Source organism: Podarcis liolepis (assembly GCF_965112155.1).
Source record: "Podarcis liolepis genome assembly, chromosome: 14".
Classification (NCBI taxonomy): domain Eukaryota; kingdom Metazoa; phylum Chordata; class Lepidosauria; order Squamata; family Lacertidae; genus Podarcis; species Podarcis liolepis.
Genome location: NC_139569.1, coordinates 25,080,399 through 25,100,543, shown reverse-complemented (window position 1 = coordinate 25,100,543; position 20,145 = coordinate 25,080,399). Strand labels below are relative to the sequence as shown.

The 20,145-nt window shown below is 44.4% G+C and overlaps 1 protein-coding gene and 1 long non-coding RNA gene across 3 annotated transcripts in view; one reads left to right on the top strand and one right to left on the bottom strand.

The window, feature by feature from the left end:
• Nucleotides 1–20,145, bottom strand: part of CACNG3 (calcium voltage-gated channel auxiliary subunit gamma 3) — an 84,412-nt gene that overhangs the window by 59,430 nt on the left and 4,837 nt on the right. The window lies entirely within an intron of this gene.
• LOC310692781 overlaps nt 16,158–20,145 on the top strand; it is a 30,694-nt gene continuing 26,706 nt past the window's right edge. Inside the window, exon 1 of the long non-coding RNA XR_014518897.1 lies at nt 16,158–16,273. This is a non-coding gene — a long non-coding RNA (uncharacterized lncRNA). The remainder of the gene's footprint in view (nt 16,274–20,145) is intronic.

Here is a 20,145-nt window from a genome sequence, read left to right as displayed (position 1 = left end):
AAACTGTTCTTAATCTGAAGCACCACTTTAGCTAATGTGGCCTCCCTCAGCCGCTGCACGATTTCTGTTCTCATCCTGAAGCAAAGTTCTTAACCCGAGGCAATATTTCTGGGTTAGTGGAGTCTGTAACCTGAAGCGTATGTAACCTGAAGCGTATGTAACCCGAGGTACCACTGTAATGCAATTTTAGTATTACTTACAGCCTGAGCCTATGATCTTTTCACCTTGGGGGGTGGGGTGGGGTGTCAGCCAGGCATCCAGGCTGCTAGTGGAGAAGGCTGATGGCAAAGCTCATGCATCAAAAGAGACAGTGTCGTATAGTGGTTAGTGTTTAAACTAGGATTCCACTCAGCCATGGAGCTCACTGGGTAGGAGGCAATCACTGCCTCTCAGCCTAACCTACCTTGCAGGGTTGTTATGAGGATTAAATGAGGGGGGGGGGAACCATGTACGCCACCTTGAGCTCCTTGGAGAAAAAGGTAGGATATAAAATGCAATAGAATAAATAGATAGCAAGTCAAACTGAGGCAGCATCCATTTCTATTCTGTACAGGTGAATGCCCTCCATCCCCCCTCCAGTTTGGACATGCAGCTGCTACAGGGTTGGTTTCCTTGTGAGGAGAGAGCAAAGCTTTGCACCCAGCGCTAGTTCTACTCAAAGTAGACCCATCGAAGTGACATGAATGAAGATGATTCATTAATTCCAGGGGGTCCCCTTTGAGTGGGGCCTTGTAGGCATTTCCAGCTTTCTCAGGATAGCTGTCAATCTGAAAAAAATAAAAGCTAAGGGTGTTGGGTTGGGAGGACCTCAGACAAGGAGCCGGCTTAACAGTGCTAGGAAGTGACATCAGTTTCATAGACACACACACATCTCTGCCAAAGCTAACAGATCTACTTGGAGATACCTACCCCCGCTTCTTCAGCTTCTATTCAAATACATGTGGGGGTGTTCTCAGTAGCCACCAACTGTCACTGCTCACTGAAGAAACATCTAACTATCAGAAATGATTGAGCCAGCTTGTTTTCTGCTGCTCCAAAGGGCAGGACCCGAACCAATGGATTCAAATACCAAGAAAGGTGATTCTGAGTAAACCTGAGTAAACCAAAGTGTTGGTGTTGACTTTTAAAGCCCTAAATGGCCTCAGCCCAGTATACCTAAAGGAGCGTCTCCACCCCCATTGTTCTGCCCAGACACTGAGGTCCAGCGCCAAGGGCCTTCTGGCGGTTCCCTCACTGCGAGAAGCAAAGCTACAGGGAACCAGGCAGAGGACCTTCTCGGTAGTGGCACCCACCCTGTGGAACACTCTCCCATCATATGTCAAAGAGATAAACAACTACCTGACATTCAGAAGACATCTGAAGACAGGCCTGTTTAGAGAAGTTTTTAATGTGTGACATTTTAATGTATTTTTAATCTTTGTTGGAAGCCCCACAGAGTGGCTGGGAAGACCCAGCCAGATGGGCAGGGTACAAATAGATGATGATGATGATGATTATCATCATCATCATCACTTTCTGACAGTAAGAGCTGTCCGACAGTGTAACACAGACTCCCTCAGATGTTGGTGGACTCTCCTCCTTTGGAGGTTTTTAAACAGAGGTTGGGTGGCCATCTGTCAGGGATTCTTGAGCTGCGATTCCTGCATTGCAGGGGTTGGACTAGATGACCCGGGGGGCGCGTGTCCCTTCCAACTTGACCATTCCTTGCTTCTATGAAACACTTTTAGCATGCTCTAAGACAGCACACTGGCTGGGCCTGATGGGAGTTTGATTTGGTTATTTAAAAATATATCTAAGCAGTGTACAAAGAACTGAAGCAACAACAGACAACGTAAACAAAATATTACAAAAATACACAGTTACATATAAAAAAGTTACATTAATATGAAGTTATTAACCAATATCATCTCCCTTCTGACACACCTTCTCTTTCAGACTCCAGGTTCTCAGCCAGGGACCAAACAAACTCTTAACTCTTAACAAGATTCTCATAATGAGAAGAGATCCTGGAAACAGCAGGCATCACCCTAGTCTTTCACTCTAGACTTTCTTTTTATGGGCAGGCCCAAGGTGGATGGTGCTACTTCAGGCTGCCCACAGCTTTGTCAAATTCAGCTGCACTTTCCAAACCCAGTTCCAGGTATAGCAGGTTTGTTGAGTTGTGGTCCAAACCACTTGGAGGGCACCGGGTTGGGGAATGCTGTTCTAGAACCCCCAAGTGATCATCAGTGCTTAGCAGCACTCCGTCAAGTCACACAAAGCCCACATTCACACTATGCATTTAATGTATGATTCTATGAGTATCATACATCTTTAAACAGCCATGGCTTCCACCAAAGCATAATGGGATCTGCTATTTATTTATTTAAATAGCCCTGTTTAGGGAAGTTTTTAATGACTGATGTTTTAATGTATTTTTAATCTTTTGTTGGAAGCCACCCAGAGTGGCTGGGGAAACCCAGCCAGATGGGTGGGGTATAAAGGATTAATAATAATAATAATAATAATAATAATAATAATAATAATAATAATTTATTAAGGGTGCTGAGAATTGTTAGAAGATTCCCCCCATTCCTCCCAGAGCTACAATTCCCAAAATTCCTTGTGAAGAGGGATTGATTGTTAAACCACTCTGGGAACTGCAGCTTTGGGAGGGGAATGGGAGGGTCTCCTAACAACTCTAAGCACTCTTTACAAACTACAGTTCCCAGAGTCCTTTGGGGGAAGCACGGCTGTTTGAATTGGTATAATGGGGCTTGAAATGTATTAGGTGAATGTGGAGAAAATGTGGTCATAAGAACATAAGAAAACCCTGGTGGATCAGGCCAGTGGCCCATCTATTCCAGCATCCTGTTCCCACAGTGGCCAAGACTCAAAGAGAAGCCCACAAGCAGGACCCAGGCACAAGTGATCACTCCCCACCCGTGATCCCCAGTGACTGGTACTCAGAAGCATTGCTGCCTCCAACTGTGGAGGCAGAGGATACCCATCATGGCTAGTAGCCTTCAACAGCCCTCTCCTCCAAGGTCCTCTTTTGAGTTGACACAACAGGATGTAACATCTGCTCCAAGAACTCTGCACTTGCAAATGCAATCTCAAAACGGAAGAGTATTGAAATTCCCTCTATACATGAATGGATCCAAAAGCTGACAGAATACGCTGAATTAGATGGTCTATCAGAAAAAATGAAGAATAAGCCAAAACAGGAATTTGTTTCAAAACGGGAGGTTATCAAAGAATATTTGAAATATAATTACAGTAGTTTAAACTCTGTTGCAGCATTTGAGGAATTTCAGTAATTGTTGCAAGTTAGACATAAGAGTTAAGATATATTAAGAAAAAGTTAAATTATGATAAAAGTGTGTATTGGCAATAAGTAATATGAAACTGAAGTAAGGAATAGACAGGAGGTCGGGTCTATAGTGTTAAGACCAACTTATGTTTTATTGTTTGTTAAGAAAATTTTGTGTTTATTGTTATTCTTGTGTGTAATTCTGTATCTGTGTTTTCCTTTTTTTGTTGTATCAATAAAAAAAGCAAAAGCAATCTCAAAACATTTGTTTGCAAAAGAAAAGAAAAGAAAAGAAAAGAAAAGAAAAGAAAAGAAAAGAAAAGAAAAGAAAAGAAAAGAAAAAAGGCGCTGAGATGAGTTTTGAACTCCAGGCACCTTGTACTCTCAGACTCTTTGCCACCACTCTGCACTGGCTTACTTTATTTGGAAGAAAGCCCCCCTCTTCTGTTCTGATGGAGCTTGATTCTTAAGCATTTTCCGTGGCTCCAGTTTGCCTGTGGCTGCCATGCCAGAGCTAATGGCTGGCATTCTGTAGTTGCAGTCCTACATGCTCCTGAGAGCAAAGTAAGAAGTGCAAAAATAGCTGTAGAGACACGACTGACAGACACTCCCACAGTGTACCTGGCAACCCACCAATCATGAGATTGCGCACCAGCGCTGCCCCCACATTAACCATGCATGGAACACTCCAGCCGAAATGTGCAAGTCCGGCAGAAGGAGAAAGTGCAGGCTAAGTATGGGCAGAGGGTGAGAGCCCTGAAGTTGCTTATCAACAGCTATCAGTCGGGCAGGCACCCTGAGCAGGCGCAGACCACAGTTGTTTCTATGATGGTGGAATTCATTTAAATAATTTCTATTTAAATGATAACACTTATTCCTCAACTTGCAGCTATACATCTAGATGAGCACATGCAAATTTTATGCAAATAGGTGCCCTCCTTTTTCAGCGACACGTTTCCTCTCTTTGAGCAATGTGTAAGGATAGCAAGGATGCAGGGAATCAAAGAGAGTAGACCTGAGTACCAGCCTCGAACGAGTTTCACTTATTGCATTTATATCCCACCTTTCTTTCCTACAAGGAGCTCAAGGTGGCAGACATGGTTCTCCGCCACTCCTCATTTAATCCCCCCCAACAACCCTGTGAGGTAGGTTGGGGTTGAGAGGCAGTGCCTGGCCCCAGGTCACCCACTGAGCTTCATAGCTGAGTAGGGGCTTGAACCCTGGTCTCCCAGCTCCTAGTCGAAACACTCTCACCACTGCATCACTGGTTCCCTTTCAGTGTCTTGCACACAATGATTTTGGGTGAAAAACAACGAGAGCGGAACTAGAATTCAGGGCTCCTCATTGAATGAGAAGGTATTTTCCATGGTGGCTCCCAGGCAGTGGCGTAGCGTGGGGGGTGCAGGGGGGGCTGGCCGCACCGGGCGCAACATCTGGGGGGTAGGGTTAGGGGGCGCAAATCCACGGGTTAGGGGGCACAAATCCACGGGTTAGGGGGCGCAAATTACTTGCCTTGCCCCGGGTGCTGACAACCCACGCTACGCCACTGCTCCCAGGTTATGGAATGACCACCCCTCTGAGATGCAACTTGGTCCCTGCATGTTTTTTGATGATGGGTTCCTCCTCCTGCATTGCTGTGCCCTGCTGTGCTGCTAACACTGGCTGCTCTGTACTTGTTTTTTTTGGGGGGGGAGGAGGTGTTGTATTTTGATTGAAAATTGTGCTTGCTTGAATTGTGACATTTTCCTATCCCACCCCAGGACCATTTGGCGAGAGGTGGACTATAACTACAAATAAACAACAAATATGTGCTAAATAAAGGAGCACCACACAGCCGCACAACAGAAAGATTTGCAATTAGTCTAGCCCATGATGTAGGAACAAAACAGGAAGCTGCCTTATCTTGTGTCAGCCACCAACAGCAATATTGTTCACACTGACTGGCAGAGGCTTTCCAGGGTTTCAGTCTTTCCCAGCCCTACTGAGATATTCCAGGGATTGATGCTTGGGGCTTTTTGGCTTGTTGGCTTTTTGCAGTATAGTGACGCTGCAGAGAGCTTGCTGGGGAGATCATGCATTAAAAAGAAAGGACTCAAAAATAACTTAAAGGTTTTAATAAGAAAAACAAAAACTCCATTTACACTAAATATATTAACAAACCAACATGACCCAACCACCAACCCATCCCCCAGGGTAATGGGAGAGCTAGATGCTGCTCCTTATATACTCTACCCAAATGCTGACACACCTTAATCAAATACAACTCAGCAGCACCTGCTATGTTTCACAGCTGTAAAGCTGAGGTCTCGTTATCTTGCTCTGGCCCTTGCTCCGGCCCCTTAAAGACATACACATGGAGTGGAACAATGATGAACCTTTACATTTAAAGAAACCATTCAACATTTCCCCTGCGGTTCATCATTGTGGAACAAAAACATAAAGCATACTTTGTACATGTTTTTCATGTGTAACCTTTGGAAGTGCTTTAGTAAAAATATCTGCAATTTGATTGTCACCTGGAACATATTTGAATACAACTATTTCATCAGCAATTAGTTTCTTTGCAAATTCTAAACGTAATCTTAAGACTCTGGTGCGCTGCGTATTGGTCTCTGAACACAGGATAGCAAGTCCACTCTGGGAATCAAGGTAAACCTTTACTGGTAGTGTTACTTGCATCTGTAGGTCTGCAAATACTTGCAGATACCATTCTACATCACGAGTGGCCTGAACGCATGCACATAATTCACTCTCTGTTGTGGAGAGACAAATAATGGTTTGTGTCTGGGACTTCCATTCAAATGGACAACCGTTATAACAAAACACCATACCAGACACACCCCTGCAATTATTTTGTTCTACTGCATGAGATGCATCGCAGAAAATTTCAAAACCTTTATCAATACTGGATGTAAACTGCAACCTATAATGTTTGGTATGTTTAAGGTACATTACCACTCTCTTAAGAGCAGAGAAACATTGTGTAGTGGGCTTTTCCACAAATTTTGCCAGAAAGTGAAAAGCATAAGTTATATCTGGTCTTGAGATTCTTTGAATGAAATTTAGCTTGCCTATAGCAGAACGATACAAAGTTTTGTTAGGAAATGGCTTATCTTCACCTGTAAAGGTGAAACCACACACCATAGGCGTTTCCTTCCCATTTGCATTTTCTAAACATAGCATTTCAACAAGATCATCAATTTTTGCAGTTTGATGAACCAGAAAAGATCCATTTTTGCCTTTCTCAATTTGCATGGATAAGTAATTTTTAGCTATGCCTAATTCCACCACATCAAATTTCTTCTGTAACTGTGAAACTACCTGTTCATATTCCTGTTTAGTTTTTGTAGAAATTAACACGTCATCTACATACACACATATTTTTGTTACAGAGTTTGCCCTTTCCTTTATAAACACACAATTGTCTGCCTTTCCTTGTGAAAAACCAATATCTAGCAATTCTTTTGCTAAAGTTTGGTGCCAATTCCTTCCACTTTGGTGCAGACCATAAAGGGATTTATTTAATTTGCATACCAAACCTTCAGCAGCGTCTATGCCTTCAGGGACACGCATAAAAATTTGTTCTTTTAAATCTGCAAACAAATATGCAGTTTTTATATCTAGGTGATAAACAGAATGTCCACGTTGTGATGCATCTTTTAACAAAAGCTTAACTGTTTCATATTTTACACTTGGTGAATAACACAAATCATAATCTTCACCTGGAATTTGTTGAAAACCCTTAGCAACTAGTCTTGCCTTGTACCTTACAACTTCATTTTTGTCATTCATTTTAACTCTATAAACCCATTTTGAATCAATAAGTCTCATATCTGGGGTTTGTGGTACAAGAGACCAAGTGTTATGCTCTTTTAAAGAAGCTATCTCAGAGTTCATAGCTTTATACCAATTTACAGCTTGGTGCTTAGGTAAATTCTGAACATCATTGTAGCTTTTTGGCTCAAAAACCGCCTTATTGGCATACACAGTATTAAAATGTTCATCTGCAAATCGTTGTGGTTTCTGCCTCTTTCTATCTGAACGTCTCAGTCCGGAAGGAGAGTCAGACTCCTCAGACTTAATGGGACTGAGTGAACTACTAGTTTCAGGTTGTAAATCATCATTGTCAGACTGAAGAGGTGCCTGTAGGCTAAGCTCACGGTCAGAAAACTCAAGAGAATCTAACCTCCCCTCAGGTGCCTGTGACTTTAAGTCAAACAAATTATCAGATTCAACAGGCTTTTTGTCTTTTTCTATTAATTCAGAATCACCATTTCCTCCTGCTGCTGCTGCTGCTTCCTCTTCTTCCTCAGTATCATTTATACCATCAGTATCTTGGAAAACAGCAACCCTATTCCAATTTACAGTTTGTATCATGCTTCTGGTAATATGAAATTTGCCAGTTGCTGGTATGTAAATTCTGTACGCCCCCTGCTGGTAGCCCATTAATTTTCCCTGAACACTACGTTCACCCAATTTCTGCTTAGCAGGATAATGCATAATTACATCTGAACCCCAAATACGTAGGTATTTCAGATTAGGGCGTTTTTTAAACAGCTTCTCATAGGGGGTGACATCTAAACCAGAATGATAACTGCGATTTCTAACATAACAAAAAGCATGGAGTGCTTCAGCCCAAAACGCTTTGGGCAGATTAGCATCGTGCAGATAAGTTTTAACCCCTGCCTGCAAGTCACGCTGCACAACTTCAACAAGCCCATTTTGCCAGGGACTTCGGGGGCAAGATAACTCATGAGTAGTCCCCTGCGCTTCCAGGAATTTCTCAAAATCCTCAGAAACAAATTCCCCGCCCCGGTCAGAAAACAGATTCTTAATTGGTTTGTTAAAGTGCGTTTTTACCCAGTTGCAAAAAACCTTGTACTTCTCAAATGCTTGGGACTTCTCAGCTATTGCATAAGTCCAACAATATCTACTATACTGGTCTATCAGGGTAAGCCAGTACTTTGAACCTCCTAATGATGGTGGGAGTGGCCCAACTAAATCACAATGTACACGCTCAAATGGCTCAGTTACTTTCCTATCTGAGCACCTACCCTTGCGTGCAACCTTAATCTTATTCTTGCAACAGGATAGACACTGCATAAAGAATTTGCATGGTTTTAAGTTGAGGCCATCGACAATATTCTTTGTCTTAATTACATCAGCAAAATTCAGGTGTCCCAGAATTCTGTGCGCCATGTGTACACACCCAGAATGTGGTCTTACATTCCTCAACCCCTGGCTTAACTGTGCTGCTCTGCAATTTATAGGCGATTGGGAGTAGGTGCGAAAATACAGTCTATATAAACCATCAGATTCCCGGGCATACAATAGACGTTTGTTCCCCTCGAAAAACTCACACATAGACTTTAAGAAACGCACAGTTATGCCTTGACGAGCAAAGCACCTTACTGATAATAAATTGTCCACTGACGGGCAGTAAATGCAGTTCGCTATTGTAATGTTTAAAGACTCAAGTTTAACAGTACCCCTGCCAAGCGACTGCAGGACTTGTGAATTGGCTAAATGTACATTACCAATTTCCTCTTCGAAAGAAATAAACAAGCTTCGATCATTGCAGATATTTTGCGATGCTCCTGAGTCGATAACAAAAGACTTCCACTTGGCATCTTTAATTCTTTTACGATCTTTAGAACGAGCATGAAAAGCTCGCGGCTCGTTTCTGTCTCTACTATACGATGCCGGCTGCTGGGCTGACGACCGTGATTGACGAACAGAAACAGGCTTGGGAGTACTTTGCTTTCTTTTGGATCTGCAGTCCCTTGCAAAATGTCCTTGCTTATTGCAGAACCAACAACGCTTTGCAGCTTTAAATGCAGTTGTATCACCACAGGTTTGCATATGGCGTTCCTCATTCTTTCTGGAAACAGGAGTGCTTATGGCACAAGCCTCCCTTCTATCCAACTCGCCCATTAATCTTGCCGTTACCCCTTCCACAGTTAATTGTGCTGGTGGAACAGCAGATATCTGGCTAGCTATACCATCAAAGTCCTCATTAAGGGAACAAAGGATGATAAACACATACTGAATATCAGGTATCTCCATGTCCCTTCGAATTAACTCGCCGCATATTGCCTCCAGACGTCTCAAGTGTGCTGCCAAATCACCACCAGGCTGCAACTTCGTCTGGTACAACTGCTTGAAAAAGGTCAATGCAGACGCTGACTCTTTTCTAACATGCACTGCTGCAAGACTGTCCCACATTTCTTTGGCAGTTTTCTTATTTCTTATATAGACTACTTGCTGGTCGCTGACTGCCAAATTAATTATCGCCCTGGCTTTTGCATCTCCTTTCGACCAAGCATTAGTTACAGGGTCAGGAGGGTCATCAGTTACATAGGTCCATACTTCTCTAGAGGTCAAAAGCGCCTCCACCCGAAAAGACCATAAACTATAGTTCTCATCTGTCAGCTGTGGGAAGACCAGAGCCTTCTCAGCTTCTGGAACCCGGTCAACCATTCTGGAACTCTTCCAGACCCACAGAACTACGCTAACAGGAGAAGGAGTTTTCAAACCTTTCTCAGAGTCCAAAAATATGCAGTCATCCACTCAGCAGCTGGGCCCATAACCAAAGATGTTGGCTTTTTGCAGTATAGTGACGCTGCAGAGAGCTTGCTGGGGAGATCATGCATTAAAAAGAAAGGACTCAAAAATAACTTAAAGGTTTTAATAAGAAAAACAAAAACTCCATTTACACTAAATATATTAACAAACCAACATGACCCAACCACCAACCCATCCCCCAGGGTAATGGGAGAGCTAGATGCTGCTCCTTATATACTCTACCCAAATGCTGACACACCTTAATCAAATACAACTCAGCAGCACCTGCTATGTTTCACAGCTGTAAAGCTGAGGTCTCGTTATCTTGCTCTGGCCCTTGCTCCGGCCCCTTAAAGACATACACATGGAGTGGAACAATGATGAACCTTTACATTTAAAGAAACCATTCAACAATCTGCACACAAAGCAAGATATTCTGCTGCTGAGCTGTGGCCCTCCTTCTGCTCTCCTCAGCTCCACATGAATCATCTAGCCATACAGCTCAGTACTGAAGGACCTCAGCTGGAACAACGTATCTTCAGCCAACAAAAGCCCACAAAAGGTGTTCAGTTTGCTCCTGCAAGAGTGTGCAGCGTGGCACAGGCAATCCGAGTGAGTGATGCAATGGCCAATGGCCTCCTCCTGTCAAGTGCCATGCCCAATACTTTAGATGCACCTCCCTTGCATTTCAGGATAAATTCAGTTTATTGCCAGCATTTGCAGGGCATCCTCTCCAGAAGCCCTTCTAGAGAGGGTGACTGATACAGCTCTGCCGGCTGGCTTATCACACTGGCAACAGCCATATGAGGAGAATGGAAGACTTAGAGTCTGTCCTATTTTGTATTAAAACACACACACAAGCTTTTAAGAAGAGCCTGCTAGATCAGGCCAATGGCCCATCTAGTCCAGCATCCATTCTCACAGTGGCCAACCAGATGCCTCAAAGGGAACCCCCAAGCAAGACCCCAAAACAAGAGCACTCTTCCTTCCTTAGGTTTCCAGCAACTTGTATTCAGAATGTAGCCCTCTCAGCCATTGTTTTTGACAATGCTCCAGCAGCAAGACCCACAGCCAGCATGCAGACCCTGCGTTCTGCTGTGGTGGCAAACCTCCTGGTCCTCCTCTCGTGTCCCATAGGGAAGACCAAGGGGGTGACTAAGAAGGGGGCAGTGCTGGAGGCACCAGCTCATTCACTTAAGAACAAAGGCAACGCTGAAATCATCAAGTCTTTTATTGAATGACATCCATGGCAGAGTGAGCTCTGGCAGTGTCACAGAGCACAGCTGCTCTGGTTGCGACCCTGTCTCTCACACATTCCGGAAAGGGACAGGACTCATGCGAGAGCAGGGAAAGTAATGACCCCACAGAGGAACATCTGGCATCTCACGAGTCACCTGCTGCTGGTCTAGGCCTCTCTTGTGGCCTCTATGGCACCGGGGAGTAGAGAACACTTTTTCCTCCGTGAGTGTAAAGGGCTGCCTGGTTGCCTGTAGAGAGACATGGGGATAGTTAGTGGTAGTGATGAGCAATGAGAAGAGGCTGCAGCAGACAACTCCTGGGGAAGTGGCAGAGGAGGGGGCTCCAGCCCCCCAAGTGCTTCTAGTCAACAGAGGTTGGATGGTCATCTGCCAGGTTCCATCCATTTAGCCTCGGTTCCTGCCTTACAGGGGGTTGGACTAGATGATCCTTGGAAGTCCCTCCCTACTCTACAGTTCTATGATTTCTTTTTGTTGGCAGCTGGCCTGGGGTCTGCATCCAAAGAGGGTGATGCTGTCACCAATGAAACAGCCCTCACCCAGAAGCCCCAAGGAGTGGCCCTGGAGCTCGGCCTTCATGTCCCCTGGCTCTGATCCTGCTAGGAAAAACAGGATCCAGCAGATGGTTCGCCTACAATGGTACCAGACTCCCCTTTGTTTGTGCCAGTGCATAGTGAAAGAACTGATCTAGATTTGGGGCCCGGCAGTCAACAGATTCCCTGTTTTTGTGCACAGGACATGTGGGAGATACTACTGCTGCACCTTGCTGAGCCAAGGTGTGGGGTTGGTAAGCTGGAATGAGATGGGAGGGATGCAAAAGGCTCTGCTTTTTACCTGTGGTGGTCCTCTTGTCCTTGGAGTTGCTGATTCTTGAGAGTATATTTGAAGTCTGGAATCGCAGCACCTGTAAAAGGTCTGAGAACACAACTGTTATCTATCTACCCTTTCTCCCCCATCCTTTTTGGGAGAAAGTTCTCGTGGCTCCTGGGTATTTTTGTTTCCTGTGCAAAGTTTTCCCTATCATCAAATGTCCCATTTCTAAAGCACCCACTCACTTAATCCTAGTTCTCCAGACATGGGGCAGAAGAGCATCTCTCCATACCATGTTCTGGTCAACTGTTTCCTCGCCAGGGCTGATGAACGCTTCTGTATAGTGACTGGCTGCAGAATGGGTCTCTTCTGCATTGTGGCTTTGTGGTTAGAAAGGTTTGAATGTCCTGATGCAACAGAGTCTAGGGCTCCCATGCCTTTAATAGTTGTGTAAAAGAAGCAATTAAAGGGTCAGCAGCTCTGTTCTCTCATGTGCCTGGCCAGTCTAGTTTCAGGCAGGGGGCAGCCCTTCAAGTAGGGCTCTTCCTTCATTGACTTCGAAGGATACTCTTTACTTATGCCACCCCTTTTACAGGCACATTATGCCATCACAAGCTCTGCCCCTCTCATCTCCTTAAGAACATAAGAAGAGCCTGCTGGATCAGGCCAGTGGCCCCTCTAGTCCAACCTCCTGTTCTCACAGTAGCCAACCAGATACATTTCTGTGAAGCCTGCAAGCAGGACAGACGCACAAGAGCACTCTCTGCACCCGCAATCCCCAGTAACTGGTATTCAGAAGCCCCCAACTGTGGAGGCAGAACATAGCCAACATGGATAGTAGGCTTCAATAGCCCTTTCTCCTCCATGAATTTGTCCAGTCCTCCCCCACCAGTCTTGACATCATATGAGTCGGGGAGAGGGTCATCATCCACAAGCAGTGGCGGACTTTGGGCTTGCAAATTTCAGTAGCGCCCTGTGCAACACCAATTCTCTTCCCCCTCCTAGCATTTCGCCTTCCATTCTAAGTCAGTGCCAAGAGTGTGAAAACCAATTGCACTCCCTTAAATCTTCCTCTAGCACAATTGGGTCTCAGAGATTGATACGGTGTTCAGCTTTACTCTTACAGAGAGGCTTAGCAGTGATTCAATCCCTGCCCATTAGGCAAAACTTGGAGTATATACCTCTAGCTATCATTTAAATTTTATAGGGAAAGAAAGAAAAAGGAAGTGAAAGAAAGAAAGGAAGGAAGGAAGGAAGGAAGGAAGGAAGAGAGAGAGAGAGAGAAAGAAAGAAAGAGGATTTAAAACAAGAAGACTCTAAACATTTGAGAAAATGAAATGTTGCCGTGTATGCCCACTCCCAAGAGTCAGCCTAGAACAGGAGCCCTGTGGTGCCCTCCTCTTTTTGGGTGGTGGGCCCGTTTTGTTCCCAAACTCTTTGGCACTCATTAGAGGAAGCGAGGGTGATGGAGTGTCATCAGAAATGTTCCAGGAGTTGTCAGCCTGCATGAAAAGGCCAGAGCAATCTGGCAGTCTGCTGTGTCTTCCGCTTCTCCTCCATCTTTCAAAATGCTATAGAGAAATCTCAGATCGTGTGTCTTCAAGCAGACGCCGAACTGGCAGCCTGTTATTGACCCATTGCTGAGTTCTGTCAATATACATGAGCAAAGGGATAAGGCGCTAGTTATCGGGCAGGAGCTGTTCTTTAGCCCAGCGGGAGGCCGCCTTAATCAAAGGAGTGAGCCTGGATTCCCGCTGGCACCTTCCATGCCCCCCCCCAAGCCTGGATCCGTGTCAAGTTCTGGTTCATTATAGCCCAAACAGTGGATAATATTGGGCCTCTGCGAGGGCTTTTCCTGGGGTGCCTGAGGCTGGTTAAGTGCTTCGCTGGTGGCAGGTGATCCTTCCTGCTGTTTTCGAGATTTGGTTTTACTGTACAACATTTTGAGCGTGTGATTAGAAGGGTATTGTGCAAATCAATCAAAAATAAAAGCGATAATAATTTCATGGCGGAAGCCCAAAGCGAAAGGGTTTCCGCCCTGGAACTTTAGCTTGGGGCTGGGGAGATGCCAGAGGAAAATTGAGTGACGGAAGGGCTGGTATATACGGCTAGGACCTCTGACAACCACATTCCTATAGACCCACATCACTCCAACCAGAGAGTTGAATGTGCACCAGTAGTATCCTCCAGGGACGGGGATCCCTCTTCAGGCCAAGGGCCGCATTGCCTTCTGAGCAACTTTCCAAGGGCCAGATGCCTGTGGTAGGTGGAGCCAGAAGGGAAAGGGGGCAGAACAATGAATGAGCATTTTACCTTTGTACAATGGGCTAGTTTCGACACACACTGACCCACCACACTCTATCTTCCATCCAGACAAGGAAGAGTTCAAGGACACATCAGAACCAGGCAAAGCCACTCGTGGCCAGCAAAAGCTGTGCCTCAAGGAGAGTTCTGATGGCCAGATAGAGAGACATGGGGGGCCGCATTTGCACCTCGAGTCATGAGGTTCCCAGCTCCTGTGGGTGGCCACAAAACGCCTGCACATGCAGAATTCTCCATTCATTTCAGTGGATGATGTGTGGCAGGCTCCATGTGCAGGGCTGTAGCCAGAAATATTCAGCTATGATGGTGCTATGATGGAAATGTCACCATTCTTGTTTATTATATATTGCAGAATGAAATAAAAAAACATTTAAAAATAAAACAGAATGTGAAACTGCACATGCTCAGAGTATTTCTTTTATAAATATCAGGGTTGACAAACTCTTCTCTCTAACGTATCAGGAATGTAAAGGCAATCGATCTGTTAGTGTGGCCACAGCTACACTATGGAACTCCCTGCCTATTGATATGAGGCAGGTACTCTTTCTGGAGCCTGCTAAAAGCATTTTTGTTTAGACAAGCCTACCCAGATGCTTATAAAGCTGGTGTGAATTTTAATCTTTTCTTTTAACTTTTCATAATTTTAATTATTTTTGCTAATTTTTTTATTGATAATTTTATTGTTTTTTTTCTTTTTTGTAAACTGCTTTGAAGTTTCCTTCCCCAACCAAGCATACTTATTATACTAAACTAGATAAAAACATGCAATGTAAAATGAAATGCAAAAACATGGAATGACGTGGCAGGGGATGGGGAAGGGTGTAATGTAGAAACCCCATACCCCATAGAAAGGGGGCCTCCTGCAAGACAATTAAGTCTAGAATTATGTAGCCACAACTCTGGATGGCTGAAAGCTCCCTGTCCCACCGGGGGGGGGGAATCAATGTGAAATAAATTTATTTCAATATATGTTATATTCAGAATATTGTATTGCTGGTATATGGCGTCTGGGGAAAATAGTAAATATATCTTAATGCCAAGGACACAGGTTGGAAGTGTGGGCAATGCCTGCATGTTACATCTGGGAAAAATTAGCAGACTTTTTTGGGGGGGTCATAATCCATATAAATACTATAACTGGATATACTTTGCAGTAAGATCCTCTACAAATTCTATTAGATTTTAAAATAAAATGAAAACCAATGCCTAGGAAGAAATGTGAGAGCAGTACTTAAATATCTAATAACTACTAAATGGTGCTCACCTGGTATATCTGCAGAACAAGAGGGGGTTTATTAAGATGGTGCTGATAGCTAAAAGAGAGCTAGTGTGGTGGTATGGCTAGAGTGCTGGACTAAGAGCTTGGAGAGTCCAGGGTTCAAATCCCCCCCCATTCATTCATGGAGCTCACTGGGTGATCTTGGGGGCCAAACACTGCCTCTCAGCCTAACCTGCCTCATAGCATTGTTCTGCAAATTAAATGAGGCAGGAGAGATCTAGGTATGCCACCTTAAGGTCATCAGAGGAAGAAAAGGTGGGATACAAATGCATCAATCAATCAATCAATCAATCAATCAATCAATCAATCAATGCATAATCAATCTCCCATCAGCCACAGCCAGAGAGCGATGCTCCCATCAGACCCAGGATTCTACAGACCAACCTGACTATGTCAGATAGGAGTTGTAGTCCAAAAGATCTGGAGGATACCAAGTTGGGGAAGGCTGCCGACTCCATTGCATACAAATAGCTTCCCAAAAATCACATATTGGAAAATTCTATTCCTTTTGATGTTGCCACATCCACCCCCCCTTGATTTGTTTTCATATAAATCCCTCCCTACTCTCTCACTCAGTAATTCAGACAAAAGAATGAATCAAAAGCGATCTGAAGGAGTGCATCTGAAACAGGCTTCCTCAACCTCAGCACTCCAGATGTTTTGAGACTACAATTCCCATCATCCCTGACCACTGGTCCTGCTAGCTAGGGATCATGGGAGTTGTAGGCCAAAAGCATCTGGAGGGCCGAGGTTGAGGAAGCCTGATCTGAAGCTTCAAACTGATATATAACACTGAATCTGCAAACAATTCAAAATGTACTATTGGCCAAAATATGTGGTGATCCCCCCCCCCAATTAAAAGTCACTAATATTTTTCCATGAAGAGATTTTAGACAGCATGTTTCAATAAAACTCACAGCATCTACTCCCCCCCCCCTACAGTTGGTACCTTGGGTTACAAACACCTCAGGTTACAAACACTTCGGGTTACAGACTCCGCTAACCCAGAAGTAGTACCTCGGGTTAAGAACTTTACCTCAGAATGAGAACAGAAATCACACAGCGGTGGTGGCAGTGCGGCGGGCAAGCAGGAGACCCCATTAGCTAAAGTGGTACCTCAGGTTAAGAATGGTTTCAGGTTAAGAACGGACCTTCGGAACGAATTAATTACGTAACCAGAGGTACCACTGTATATATTTTGGACAGAATCCAAACTATATTGTTTTTTCAGAGAACTCCAAGGATAATTCTTGCATCCAGATGCATTTCCATGAGGTGGCTATATAAATTCATAATGAATAATATGACAAATACATACTGAAGCTTCTTTGGGTTTAGTTTAATGTTTCATTGAAATAATCGGAATAACTGAACTATTTGACCCAATGAACGCAAAACTGCAGTGCTTGACAACAGAGTTAAAAAGCTGAGTGAACTGTTGTAATATTTCAATTATTTTTTAAAATACAAAAAAGGTCTTTCTGCAATGATATAAAAACTGGTTCAGTTTTTAAAAAAACCACACTTTCTACACACCAATAGAAGTCTATATCCCTGCAATAGAGTAAAAGAGCACAGCGCTGATTTAGTCAGGGTTAAGCTCTTTGAAACCCCACAGTGGAAGAATTAAGCCTTTTTCTGAGCATGATAAGGATCCTATCTGTGATGGTCCCTGGCTTGTAGAATGCCCTCCCCTCAGAGGTATGTCTGACATGGACTTTCTTTTTATTCCACCTCCAGGCATAACCTCATTTCTTTGCTGAGGCATTTGGGGACATCCATTTTAATCCATATTATTGTTGGAGTTCTGAAACATAATCTGTTGTTCTTAAGGATCTGTAGCTGTAAGAACTTGGGGTCATAGGAAGCTGCATTCCTATGGCCCAAAGAGCTCAGTACTGTTGACAGTGATGGGCAGCAGCAGTTGTGGGTTTCAGGCATGGGTCTCTCGCAGCCCTAGAGATGCCGTTGGGATCTTCTGCATGCAAGGTAGGTGGGTCAGGAATCCTGGTGGCTTTACATGCCTTTGTTGTTAAATAGATTTGTCCTGTACGTTGAGGGAATTTTCAGCTACCTTGAGATCAGTTGTGAGGAAGACTGAGTGAAAAATACATTACGGGAATAAGTAAAATAGAATAGCTACCAGTCTATTGGTATTGAATTTTCCAAGCATTAGGAACATTGGAAGTTGCCTTATCCTGAGTCAGACCATTTGGTCCATTGAGCTCAGTATTGTCTACACTGACTGGCAGCATCTCTCCAGGCAGGGTGCTGCTCTCTTTCATTCAGGGTGTCTCTTCCAGATCCAACTGGCGATATCAGGGATTGAAAGTTGGACACAGTGCATGTAAATCAGATACTTTGCCACTGAACGACGTTCCTTTGCATTGAAGGCACTTTAGATCATGCAATCCGCCCCCCCCCCGTGTGTGTGTGTGTGTGTGTGTGTGTGTGTGTAATACTAGCTTAACCACAGGCTTGACTGCAGTAGCCCCACCATGGTGTGTGTGGTAACAACATTTTCACATGCATCTTATTCCTACTCAGTCCTCCACCTCAATCCCTTAATTAAACTGCAATGACAAGGCTCCTCCACACTGGGATGGTTAGGGGGGGGGTCATATGCTCCTCAATTGCCTCATTTGCTCCTCATGATGTACCGGTAACTTCTCCTGGTCATTCTGGCTGGCTTCCAAGTGCAGGTGAATTTTCTGCTGCACATGCAAATAGTTTGTGATGTTCATCTGAACGGTTGATGGGAGTAGAGGAGCAACATGGAGCTTTTATTTTATTTTATTTTAATTTCGTTTCTAGCAGCTGGGGAGCTTGTGAAATAATGAGTGAGCTTGGGCAGGTATAGAGTGCTTTTCTTTCAACGCAAAAGCATAACTATGCCCCTCTCATGGGAATGGTTACTAGATCTGTCGGTGCTGACTCTTTGAGTGCCAACATTTAGAGCACTGGGAGTCAGACACTGGATGTAACACATTTTAAAATCCAGAAATGTGGATACTGCAGACACGGGCATCTTCAACAAAGGAAGTCTCTCTCTCTCTCTCTCTCTCTCTCTCTCTCTCTCTCTCTCTGTGTGTGTGTGTACCTTTCTCCCTCTCTCAGTGTTATTAATGCTCATAGTACTCAGGGAAATCGTGATGATAAGAGTTCCTGACGTGGGAGTAATATTGAACGAAAAAGACCAAAGTTCAATCTAGTCCAACATTCATCCAAGCAGAAGCTTCTGAGAAACCTGAAAGTAACACATGGACACAATGCTTGTTTCCAGCACCTGAGGTTCACAGGTAGACTCCTTCTGTTCATGGAAGCTCCATTTAGTCATCATAACTCATTACTGCCTGTAGCACGGGCAAGGGCTACAAATCCCATTCTCTCTGACAACTGGCCACATTAGCTGGTGCTGAGTTCAGCAACACCTGGAGGGCCGTAGGGTTCACTATCCCTGTTCTCTGCACCTCTTTTGAAACACTATTAAAGGCCATCTGGAACAGTGAGCTAGCTAGCACTGGGATTTTATACTTGAGAACACACTCAGGTGATTTCTTAGAGAAGCCCCTGATTGCCATGTGCTTCTCGTTTTCAGCAGGAGCATCTCAGTACTTCAGGTATCCTTGGCTTCAAGAACCAGACCCAATGGACTCTCCTACCAGCTACGTACTTGACCCGTTCATGGGAAGCTCAGTTGGGAAAGGAGGGGGCAAATTGTCCCCTCCCTCTCCCTTTAGACAGTTTTGCTGCTCAAATTTTGCTGGAGGAAACTGCGGCTCTTCAAGCACTACACCAGCCAGCAGATCACAAAGCAAACTCCCAGGCAAAGGGCAAGTGGGTGCCTGCAGCTTCTCATGACAAGAAGCTGGCCTTCTTCAACAATGCTGGGTTGTCAACAACTGGCCATTGATTGGATTGTAAGGGCAAGGGAGAAAAGGAGGCCTGGCTTTCTCTTGTGCCTTTAACAGGCACTGGATCTGCAGGACTTGGCAGATGAGGCTGCTCACATCCGTTACAGGCAGAGCTACAGAGGCTGCTTCAAAAGTTGGCAACTCTATTGTATTGTTTGAAGCCTCAGTGCTTTTGTAGTGGGGGGTGGAGGGAGGATAAATTTGATTCCGCTCTGTTTAGATGTTGGAAGAAATATTAATCCGCACTCTCTAGCTTGAGCCTCAAAGTGTCTCCCATTTTAGGTAGGAATTAAACATGGAAGAGCAGCTACCTCTTTCAGGAATGACCTTGAGCTTCCCGACACCTGTTTGAGTTTGGTTATCTTTTGCATGCTCCCATGGAGATAAAGTAAAATCATCATCATAGTATTTACTGTTAATTTACATAAACATTGAAGGTGCTCACAGCACTTCACAATCCTTACAACTACCCTGAAAGGTAGTCTGATCTAATCATCATCCCTATATTGCACCAAGAATGGGCAGGTTGAGGGTTGCCTAAGGCAGCCACTCTCAGCTTTGTTTCCCATCCACCTCTGTTTTGGATAATTCCCACCCGTCTCATGCAGCACAGCCCAAAGTCAAGGCTGATGAGCGTTGTCACTCAAACCATTTCATTCTTTTTTTTATTTATTTACTGCATTTCTATCCCACCTTTTCCTCCAAGGA